Genomic DNA, 11,238 nt, shown 5'->3' with positions numbered 1-11,238 from the left:
TTTTTTTTTTTTAATGTTTGTTTATGTTTGACAGAGAGAGCCCCAGCAGGGGAGATGCAGAGGGAGGGACAGAAGAAGCAAGCTATGCACCCACAGCAGAGAGCTCAATGGGGGACTCAAACTCATGAATGGTGAGATCATGACATGAGCCCAAGTCACGCACTTAAACCACTGAGCCACCCAGGCGCCACTAAATACTCCACTCTTAAAGGGGTGGAACAAAAATCCCACCCTTACGGTGTGGCCTGAGCATAGTCACTTCATTCCAAAGAGGACAGTATGAAAAAGGGTAAAAGTAACTTTCCAGTGGAGAAATCTGACAAATTCCTCTTCATCCAGGTGTTGGAGGTCAACACCAAACAGTGATAAGTCATGTTGATGTCTGAGAAACTGCCACAGCCCAGAGGAACCTAAGGGGTCGTGAGATAAATGCTAAGTGGCATCCTGGATGGGATCCTGGCATAGAAAAAAGACATCAGGTAAAAACTAAGGAAATTTGAATGAACTATGAACTTTAGCTACTAACAGTGTATCATTATTTAACAAATGTATCATGTTAATATAATATGTTAATAATAGAGGAGAGAGGGTGGGTGGGGGATAAAGAATTTTGTATTATCTTCACAATTTTTCTATAAATGTAAAAGTGTTCTAAAACATAAGGTTTGGGGCGCCTGGGTGGCTCAGTCGGTTAAGCGGCCAACTTCAGCTCAGGTCACGATCTCACACTCCGTGAGTTCGAGCCCAGCGTCGGGCTCTGTGCTGACCGCTCAGAACCTGGAGCCTGTTTCCGATTCTGTGTCTCCCTCTCTCTCTGCCCCTCCCCCGTTCATGCTCTGTCTCTCTCTGTCTCAAAAAATAAATAAACGTAAAAAAAAAAAATTAAAACAAACAAACAAACATAAGGTTTATTTTTTAAAACACGGCACAAGGCTTCGTTTATTTACACTTTGGAGTGTCAAAGCCATTACACTGCCTACCTTGAAAATGGAATTTCCTCAATGGATTAAAATAAATATTCATTTATCCTACAGTTTTAATATGTTCTGCATCCAGGAGTTAAATTGATCAATAAAAGTTGGCTACCAATTACTTAGGTCAATGTCTTATGAACTCAGCGTCAAAAACGCAGCATCGTTAATTTGTATGTAGTTGTAATACAAACAAGGAAAGACGACTGGTTCCTTGATCATTTTAACTTCGATGAAAATACCTGTAATGAAAGAAATCCACATAGAGCAGATATCAACCCTAATGCTTGCATTTTGCTTGCCTAAAATTGTTTAGTACAGAACGACTTATATTGTTGTGTAATTGGAACAATTTTGTTCTCCTTAAATAAAATACCAGCCAAAGATCATTCAGGCTGCAACTGACAAAAGGCGTTACTACTAGTTTTTTCTAATTTAGAGAATTCCCTTTTTTTTTTTTTTTTTTTTTTAAATCGAGAGTCTTGTTGCTACATTGAAGCTAAAAGGAGAGCGGGGTCGAAGCCCATTGGTGGTGTCCCTGGGCCGAGGGCAGGACTCTAAGCCAAGGGGCCTGCCCATTGGTGGGCTGCCCGGCAGCTGTGGGGCAGGGGCGCCTGGGATGGAGCTCGGAACCCATTGGCTGCGTCGCTGGAGGATGGTGTAATGGACCGCCAAGGCCTGTGCAGCCGGTTTCTACAGCAACGGAGGCTTGAAAGAGCCACTCAGATTTCGGCGTTCACCCCCAACTCCCCCTTCCGGAGGGGGCAGGGCGGCCTGGATTTGAGGGCCGGAGAGGAAGGCGTGGGGGATGGGAGTTAAGGGGACAGAGCCTTCCTCCGACCAAAGCTACCTTGCAAAGCAACATTTGAACTGGGTTCGAGGAACCTGGCCTGCGTGTTCACTTGGGGGGGGGGGGGGGGGGGCATCCGCCAAACAGCCATAAAGAAGAAAGCGGAAAATGATATATAATACCGTCCCTCCCTGATTTTTCCATTGGTGATATCTTGCATGTGAACGAGCACAAAGCCCGGCACTGAGTAGGGCCTCAATACTTAATGGGAGGGAGAAAGAAAAGGAAGGGAGGAAGGAAGAGAAAGGGGAGACGGAGGGAGGAGGATCCATGATGTGGGCAACGTGGCGTGAGACAAAGTGCCCGCCCTACTGGGCTGAAATTCCACAGTCAGACCCCGAGAACTGAGGGGGAATGATGGCCTTAGGAACGGGGGCTTGAAGGAGAGTGGGGTCGCCGCCGGGGCGCTGGCGGAGGGAGGGGGGCGGCTTACAGGCTCCTGGCTCTGGATATTTGGAAGACTTGACTCTGCAGTAAGACGCCCTGGGTTCACATTCCCGCGAGCTCTGTCACTTGCCGGCTGCCAGTGCTTCAAACTCTCCGGATCCCGGTGTCTTTGTGTTTGGGGAGTAATAATACTTCATTGAGTTGGTGTCAGAACTGAGTTAAGATAATGCATGTCAAGTTCTTAAAACAATGCCTGAAACATAATAAATGTGCAATCCCCAGTAGCTGTTTTCCCAATTGAAGAGGGGTGGGATCTAAGTGGAGAGAACAGGGCGGTTGTCATTGTTGGGTAAGGAGGGAGGCGGGAGGAGCAGTGTGGAAATCCTACAAAAGAGACCAGTTTGGATGTCATATAGAAAAATCACCGGAGGGGCGCCTGGGTGGCGCAGTCGGTTAAGCGTCCGACTTCAGCCAGGTCACGATCTCGCGGTCCGTGAGTTCGAGCCCCGCGTCGGGCTCTGGGCTGATGGCTCAGAGCCTGGAGCCTGTTTCCGATTCTCTGTCTCCCTCTCTCTGCCCCTCCCCCATTCATGCTCTGTCTCTCTCTGTCCCAAAAATAAATAAACGTTGAAAAAAAAATTAAAAAAAAAATCGCCGGAGATGATAGCCAGCGGGCAAAAAAGGAAGAAAAATGAAAACAAACAACAACAACAACAAAACAAGGTTGGTAGCTACTGTTTGCGGAGGGTCTGGCACTCTGCCAGATCCTTTGCATGAATTGTTTCATTTCATTTTCCCACCAGCCCTGATGAGACAGTTATCATTAAACCCATTTTTCTGGTAGGGAAACAGGCCCAGAGAGGTTATGTGGCTTGTCTGAGCTAAGAAATGACAAAACCAAACAGGGGCAATTGTGAGGCCCGGGACAAGAGTGCAATTGGAGGTCTATCTGTCTCTAGTTAGAAGCTATACATCAGTATAATGTGCTGAATGAAATATGTTTAATTCTCCTTCTTGATGAATATACTTCCAGAAAAACCTGGAAGGCCAGGTTCGAATTAGAATTACAGGACTGAAGGCACCTGGGTGGCTCAGTCGGCTAAGCATCAGACTCTCGGTTTCTGCTAAGGTCATGATCTCAGGGTTTTGTGAGTTCGAGCCCCAAGTTGGGCTCTGACCTGATGGTGCGGAGCTTGCTTGAGATTCTCTTTCTCTCTCTCTCTCTCTCTCTTTCTCTCTCTCTCTCTCTCTCTCCTCTCTCCCTCTATCCCTCCCTCTCTCTCTCCCTCTCTCTCTGCCCCTCCCCTGCTCATGCTGTCTCTGTCTCTCTCAAATATATAAACTTAAAAAAAAAAAACACAACAGGGGTGCCTAGGTGGCTCAGTCCGTTAAGCATCTGACTTTGGCTCAGGTCATGATCTCATGGCTCATGGGTTCAAGCCCCACGTAAGGCTGTGCGCTGACAGCTCAGAGCCTAGAGCCCGCTTTGGATTCTGTGTCTCCCTCTCCCTCTCTGCCCCTCCCCCACTCACAGTCTGTCTCTCTCTCCTCCAAAAATAAACATTAAAAAATGTTTTTTAACCTTAAAAAAAAACAAAAGGAATTCCAGGACCTTTGGAATTCTGTGCCAGAATGTGTTGGCCCAAGGAGCAACTGGATCCTGCCCTTGTCCAGCTACCTCCCCTCCCACGCATCCCACCAGGGAGGGACCCAGCATGCATGAGTGGACAACCCAGCCCCCACGTCCGAGCTGCCTCTTACAAACAGCTACTTTAAGAACTAAGCCTCCGGTCTATAAGGTGTGCATTAGGCAGTGTAGTTTGCCCTCAGCTGAGCAGGACCCAGGGATGAGACCCCCACGGGTGAGACCTGTGAAGGCTCTGTAAATGAGCTCAGGGATATTTTGGAAGGGAATTCTGGGGTCTTGGGAAATGTTCTAGAAAGGGAGGGCACAGACTCTGGTGGGCAGGTCCTCTTGTGCCTAGGAATCCTCACCCCCACCTCCTGGGGAGGAGCAATCAGGCCTCAGGGCAATGGCTATTCTTGCCGGTGGTAAGGGAGTGTTGAAGCCGGGCACTTGGAATCCTGGAACTAACTGCGTGCTCTCCCGGGTCCTCACTGTGCCAGGGGACTGGCAGGCGGTGTCAGTGATATGCCCTCAGAGAAATAGGGGAGGAGGGGCCAGACCTCTCAGGCTGAAGGAAACCCTTATCCAAGGTGAAGACTGAAGGAGTTAATTAGCTTTTTAAAGATGAAAGAATAAGCCCTGGGGTCCCTGGGTAGCTCAGTCGTGTGGCGACCAGCTCTTGATTTCGACTCTGGTCGTGATCTCAGGATTTGATTTGTGAGTTCGAGTCCCGCCTCAGGCTCTATGCTGATAGTACAGAGCCTGCTTGGAATTCTCTCTCTCTCTCTCTCTCTCTCTCTCTACCTCTCCCCCTCTCCCGTTTGCTCGCTCCCTCTCTCTCAAAAATAAATAAATAAACATTAAGAAATAGATAAGTGGGGGCGCCTGGGTGGCGCAGTCGGTTAAGCGTCCGACTTCAGCCAGGTCACGATCTCGCGGTCCGTGAGTTCGAGCCCCGCGTCGGGCTCTGGGCTGATGGCTCAGAGCCTGGAGCCTGTTTCCGAGATTCTGTGTCTCCCTCTCTCTCTGCCCCTCCCCCGTTCATGCTCTGTCTCTCTCTGTCCCAAATATAAATAAACGTTGAAAAAAAATAAAAAATAAATAAATAAATAATAAAAAAAAGAAATAGATAAGTGTACTCTTAATCCCCTTCACTTATTTCACCCATTCCCCCACCACCTCCGTAATTCTAAAAAAAAAAAAAAAGAAAGAAAGAAAAGAAAAGAAAAAGATGAAAGAATAATCCCTTTTTCAGGAGACAGTCCGTGCAGGTGTGCTAAGGGATACTTCGAGTACCATTAAAGGACAAGTAGACACAATGTCTTGATCTGTAACCTTAGCCAAGTAATTTCTAGATCATTCATGCAATAAATATTTATTGAGCTTTTTCTGTGTGCCAGACCCAGTGTTAAATGCTGGGCTACAACCAAGAGCAAAAAAGTCATGATTCCTGCCCTCTGGGAGCTCAAAATTGAGAGATAGAGGCAGATAGTAATCAAACCATGGCATAAATAAACATATCATTGTACTTGCGGGAGCTGCTGGGAGGAGGGAGTGTTAGAGGGTCTGGTCTAGAAGGTTAGGGAAGGCTGCGGTTAGAAAGTGGCATTAGAGCTGAACACTAGGAAAGGTAAGGGTTAACCATGGGTCGAGTCTGGGAGGGTGAATTCCTGGAATGACTAGCAGGAGCCTAGCCGGGGTGGGGGGTGGGGGGTGAGGCCCAGAAGAGGCAGGACTCTAGCAGGGCCTGGTGGGCCCCCGGGGAGAGGACACAAAGTCTTTGAAGGTCTTTAAACTGGGGAGTAATGTGATCAGATTTCATTCTGGGGACTGTTGTCCAGGATTGAAGGAGAGGGTGCTAGGAAGCAGAGAGACTAGTGAGTTGGCTGCTTGAGAGTCTTAAACTTTCCCATCAAAATTTCTTATTTTTAAAGATAAAGGAGGTGAACTTCAGGCTCTGTAAAATCTACAGGAATTTCGTTGAAGTCTTGTGTTGTATTTTGCATTTATTTTTGTTGTTGTTGTTGTTTTTGCCGCAGACAACACGTGAAATCATTAAAACAAAACAAAACAGGGGCGCCTGGGTGGCGCAGTCGGTTAAGCGTCCGACTTCAGCCAGGTCACGATCTCGCGGTCCGTGAGTTCGAGCCCCGCGTCAGGCTCTGGGCTGATGGCTCAGAGCCTGGAGCCTGTTTCCGATTCTGTGTCTCCCTCTCTCTCTGCCCCTCCCCCATTCATGCTCTGTCTCTCTCTGTCCCAAAAATAAATAAACGTTGAAAAAAAAATTAAAAAACAAAAACAAAACAAAACAAAACAAAGCCTCCAGGGACATACTGCATAAAATTAGTTTTCCTTTCACCTCACACTCCAAATATCCCGTTCTTCTCAGAAAGCACAACAGTTACCAATTTCACTAATATCCTTCCAGAGTTGTTCTACACATAAATAAGCATTTGATAGGTCTATCAGATCATTACCATCGTGCACTTAAATCTTACAGTTTGATGGTCAGCTATAACTCAATAAAGCTGACAAAAATCAGAAATTTGAAATAGTAGCATACTGTATCTTGCTTTGTTCACTTTAAAATATGTCTCAGAGAGCATTCTGTATTAATGCACAAAGAACTATTCTGTTAAACAGCTGCATAGTGGTCCACTATTTAAATGTGCCATAGTGTATCTGACTAGTTCCCTATTGATAGGCAATCAGTTTCGTTCCAGTCCTTAGTACCCCAAGTAATTCTTCAGTGAACATGCTGGTACACGGGTATTGTTTACACATGTCCAAGTTTAGCTATAGATTCATTTCCTATAAATGCATGCTGTGTTACAGATTATGTAAATTAAAATTTTTTTCCCCAATGTTTGTTTATTTTTGAGAGAGAGAGAGACAGAGCATGAGCAGGGGAGGGGCAGAGAGAGAGGGAGATGCAGAATCCGAAGCAGGCTCTGAGCTGTCAGCACAGAGTCCGACGCACAGACCGAGAGATCATGACCTGAGCCAAGGTCGGACGCTTAACTGACTGAGCCACCGCCCCGCCCCCAATCCTCCTCCATATTGTATCTGTGTTTACTTTCATGAAACATGTCCTCTCCCAAATATTCCTGGTCATGTTGATAAGCCAGTAAGGGGCACTGTATGGATACACTGGCATTGCACATGTCTGGTACACTCTCATGAAACTCCACCTTAAACTCGGGATGATCTGAGCCATGCTCACCCGTAGCTTCCTCTTGTATCCCCCCCACCCTCCACCATACTGAACTCCTGCTTACTCTTTGTTGGCCATACCTGGAGCTGACATGAACAGATATGATGGGCACCCTGGCTGTGAATGAGGTCCCAACAGAGCCCAGGAGCCTCTTGCCAAAGGAGGTAGATGGTAGGCTGAGTCCCTGGAGCAATAGGGAGCCCCAGAGGGCATGCCAGAGCACTGGATTGGCATTTAGGAAGATGATTTGTTCCTTGGTCTGCCTCCTCCCATCACTCTGCCTCTATAAGGCCCTTATCAATGACCTTGACATTACTCAGGCCAGTGGGCACTCTTCAGACCTGACTTTGCTTGACATTTCTCAAAGCCAATTTTACTTGATCTCTTGCGGCACTCAATTCGGGTGTTAACCCCTCTCACTGTAACTTTCCTCCTTAGGTTTTTATGTCTCTACACCCTGGTTTCTCTTCTCCTTTTCTGGCTGTCCTTCTTTAGCGTGTCACGATTTCCTTTCCCATCAGGTAAAACTCGCATGTCAGAGCTGCTTAAGGTATGCTCCAAGTTGCTGTAATCTTTCTTCCTTATGCTTTTTCTCATGACCCGTTAGGAGACTGTAAAATCAGTTTAACGGGTCATGTAAGCATTTATAAAAGAACGAAGAAAATGTCAGGGCACCCCATCCACAGGGTTAATATTATTTCCTTATATACATATAAACTGGTTTCTTTATAGGTAAGTACATATATGCATATGTCTTGTGGCCACGATATAAAATGCATATCTTATTATGGGATGTGGTTAAAGAGTTTGAAGACCATTGCTATAGGACTCCCATTTATTTCTCCAGCCCAGAACTCTCCTTAGAATTTAAGACCTTGTATATTGAGCCACCTGTTCCACACCTTCTCTCAGACATCCTCTATGTCCCACAGCTGGAAACCTGGGAGTCCTCTTTGGTACTTATACCTCCCCCAGCCCATGTCTAAGTCTCGCTGCTTTAAACTCCTAAATATGTTTACCCTGCCTACTTGCCTTTAAAAAAAATGTTTTTTTCATGTTTATTTATTTTTGAGAGAGAGAGAGGCAGAGCACGAGCTGGGGAGGGGCAGAGACAGAGAGGGAGACACAGAATCCAAAACAGGCTCCAGGCTCTGACCTGTCAGCACAGAGGCCAACGCGGGGCTCGAACTCACGGACCGCGAGATCATGACCTGAGCGGAAGTCGGCCGCTTAACCGACTGCGCCACCCAGGCGACCCATGAATGATCTTTTAAAAATACAACCATGAGGCGCCTGGGTGGCTCAGTCGGCTAAGCATCCAACTTAGGCTCAGGTCATGATCTCACAGTTTGTGGGTTCGAGCCCCGCACCGGGCTCTGTGCTGACAGCTGGGAGCCTGGAGCCTGCTTTGGATTCTGTGGCTCCCTCTCTCTCTGCCTTTCTCCCTCTCCCACTCTGTCTCTAAGATAAATAATAAACATTAAAAAAAATAAAAAAGATACAACCCTGATGTCACTTCCTTGCTCAAAGATCTTTCAGTGGCTCCTCATTATATTCTTACACTCAAATTCTAAACATGGCTGACCAGACCCCAGGGTCTGTCGCCTTATTTTGTACCATCATCTCCCTCCTACCTCTGCACTGGCCACACTGGCTGTTCTGGATAGGGTTAGATGTCAGACAATATCTGTTCCCACTGTTTGTTTTTGTTTTTTATTAAGTAAACTCTATCCCCCATGTGGGGCTTGAACTCATGACCCCAAGATCAAGAAGAGTCCTATGCCCTACCGACTGAGCCAGTTAAGTGCCCTCATTCCCACTGTTTATGTGCCTTACTGTGCTATGCATGCTGTAAAGCTAAAACTTTCTGACTCCCTTGCAGCTAGAGCTGCAGCAATTAGATATACTTGCATGAGGTTTGAAGGTGGAAGGAAGTAAGGCAGAAGTCAAATAGTTTTGGCTGTTTCTGCTCATAAGTAAGGTTGTGGAGACACCGGTGTCATGTCTCTGACTTCAAAACCTCATTTCACTGTCCTGGCAGTAGAATTGGCAGTAGTTTTCCGATCCCAGCAGCCTGTCCTTGGACGGTAGCTTCAGTAGTATGTCCTCAAACTCAACCCTTCCAGTGATGGCTCCTGGCTCTTTTCTGTGAGAGGAAGCAGCTCCTCTGGTAAGTCAGTTCAGTAGTGTTCTAGGAGTCATTCCGAATACCCACCCTAGGTCCCATTACCTTCTTCGATACCTAGAGTGGTTTGTTTCTCTCTTTCTTTTTTTAATATTTATTTTTGAGAGGCAGGGGAGGGGCAGAGAAAGAGGGAGAGAGAGGATCCGAAGCAGGCTCTGCCTTAACGGTGGGAGCAGGCGCAGTTCATGCAGGGCTTCAACTCACAAACCGTGAGATCATGACCTGAGCCAAAGTTGGAGGCTTAACAGACTGAGCCACCCAGGTGCCCCAAAGTGGTTTTCTAAGCCTGGACTGATACACTGGGCTTCATTTGGTTTTAGTCATGCCTCCTCTCACCATAGGGTTATTAAACTTGTTATCTCTGCTGCCTAGGCTGCCCTTGTCACTGGTTAACCCCCACGCCATCTCTCAACTCCTTATGTATTTTTTTGATCTCAATTAAACGTTTTTTGGGGACGTTATCCCTGACCCTGACCCCTAAGATCAGATCCATCTCTGTATGTTTCTTGCAGTGCTTTTTATCACACTTTGTAATTATGTCTTTGTGTGGTTCTAGAATTTGAGCCCCAGGGAACTTGACTATGTTGCTGTATTCCATTTCCTAGAAAGACTTGGTGCTTAATATATATGCTAAATAAGTGAATGGAATGGAGGCAGCCAGACTGGAGGGGGTCAGGACAAAATAAAGCCTCTTAAGGAACACTGACAAGCCCTGGGTCACCTCCTCTTGGCCTTTTCCCAACCACATCTTTCTGTGACTCTGTAGCCAGCCTGAACAGCCTGTGTACTCTGGCCTCCGGGCCTTTGCACAGGCTGTTCCTGTTGCTTGGATCTCTCTTCCCTCTCCACCTGACTTATTCATCTTGTGGGTGTCAGTCATGACATGATCATCTCTTCCAGGAGACCTGTACTTCAGACAATTTTATATGCTTTGTATATACTTTTTTCAGAGTATTAAAAAAATTATTTAACAAACTGCTCATCACTTACCTGTATCTCCTTCTGCAAGTAACCCTCTCATTCCCGGGTGTGTGCAAACTACCCTACAGAAGGGCTTGGCTCTAATGGCCCTCAGTATCTGTTGAAAGCCGAATGAAAGAAATGTCAGCTAATCGGCCAGCCTCAGCTTGGGGATCTCTGCACACTCTCTACGAGCCCACGAACAGTGAGGGATTGTAATTCGGAGGTAGCTAGATCAGGAGGAAGCTGGGGGAGGTTTGTTCCGCTCCAGCCCATGGCTGAGTCCCCAGACCGCCAGGCAGGAGGCCCTGGAGTGGATCCTGCGGGGGATGGGCAGGGAAATAGTTTCTTCCTCTGCTCCCTCCAGGAGAGTTGGAGGGGGAGGGAAGGCAGAGAGAGGGAAGATTCCTTCCAAGGAGGCTCCTTGGCACGGTGCCTGCTTGGAGGGAGGGCGGATATGATGAACGCAGGCTTTCTCTCCGCCTTCAGCCCTGTGAAGGAGGGAAACCCAAGGCAGAGAAGGGAGAGCTGATGGGGGAGGGACAGGACTGGAGGGAGGGATAGAGGAGGGAAGAGTCTGTTTGCTTTGGGAGACAGGAAGGAGGGGCTATGCTGGTTTGGCAAGGCGGGGCTCTCGAGAGCCACCCAGGCCTCAACCACACCTGATCAGCTCTGGAAATATCCTGAAATCACTGAGTTAGAGAATCAGTACACTGAGAATTTTAATTCTTGGGATTGGATCATTTCAACATCTCTGAGCTGAAAATCCTTCAGTCAGTTGTGTCTGGGGTCTTCAGGGCTGGCTTGGAGGAGTGAGTCAGCTCTCTGGGAAGTTTCCCAGACACTTTCTTACTCCCTAATACCTGGAAGAGATGGCGTTTTTAAAAAACCTATGAATACTTTGCATCCTATTTGTGGCACTTCCCGTTTGTAATCTGAGGGCAGAATCCCTCTCTCTCACTTTAATACCATTCAGAACTATAGTCTCAAGCCTGGCTGCCAATCAGAATTGTTGGGGGCCGGGGTGCTTGCTAAAAATGTTTT

General features: G+C 47.2%; 1 long non-coding RNA gene across 1 annotated transcript in view; it reads left to right on the top strand.

Moving 5' to 3' along the window:
• Positions 1-1,381, top strand: part of LOC121012360 (uncharacterized) — a 9,928-nt gene extending 8,547 nt beyond the window's left edge. The window contains exons 3-4 of the long non-coding RNA XR_005782069.1: positions 340-663; positions 907-1,381. This is a non-coding gene — a long non-coding RNA (uncharacterized LOC121012360). The remainder of the gene's footprint in view (positions 1-339; positions 664-906) is intronic.
• Positions 1,382-11,238: the final 9,857 nt, after the last annotated feature.

This window comes from Herpailurus yagouaroundi, unplaced genomic scaffold (genome assembly GCF_014898765.1).
Source record: "Herpailurus yagouaroundi ecotype Mexico unplaced genomic scaffold, PumYag 196, whole genome shotgun sequence".
Lineage (NCBI taxonomy): Eukaryota > Metazoa > Chordata > Mammalia > Carnivora > Felidae > Herpailurus > Herpailurus yagouaroundi.
This window is presented reverse-complemented; position numbering and strand designations above follow the sequence as displayed.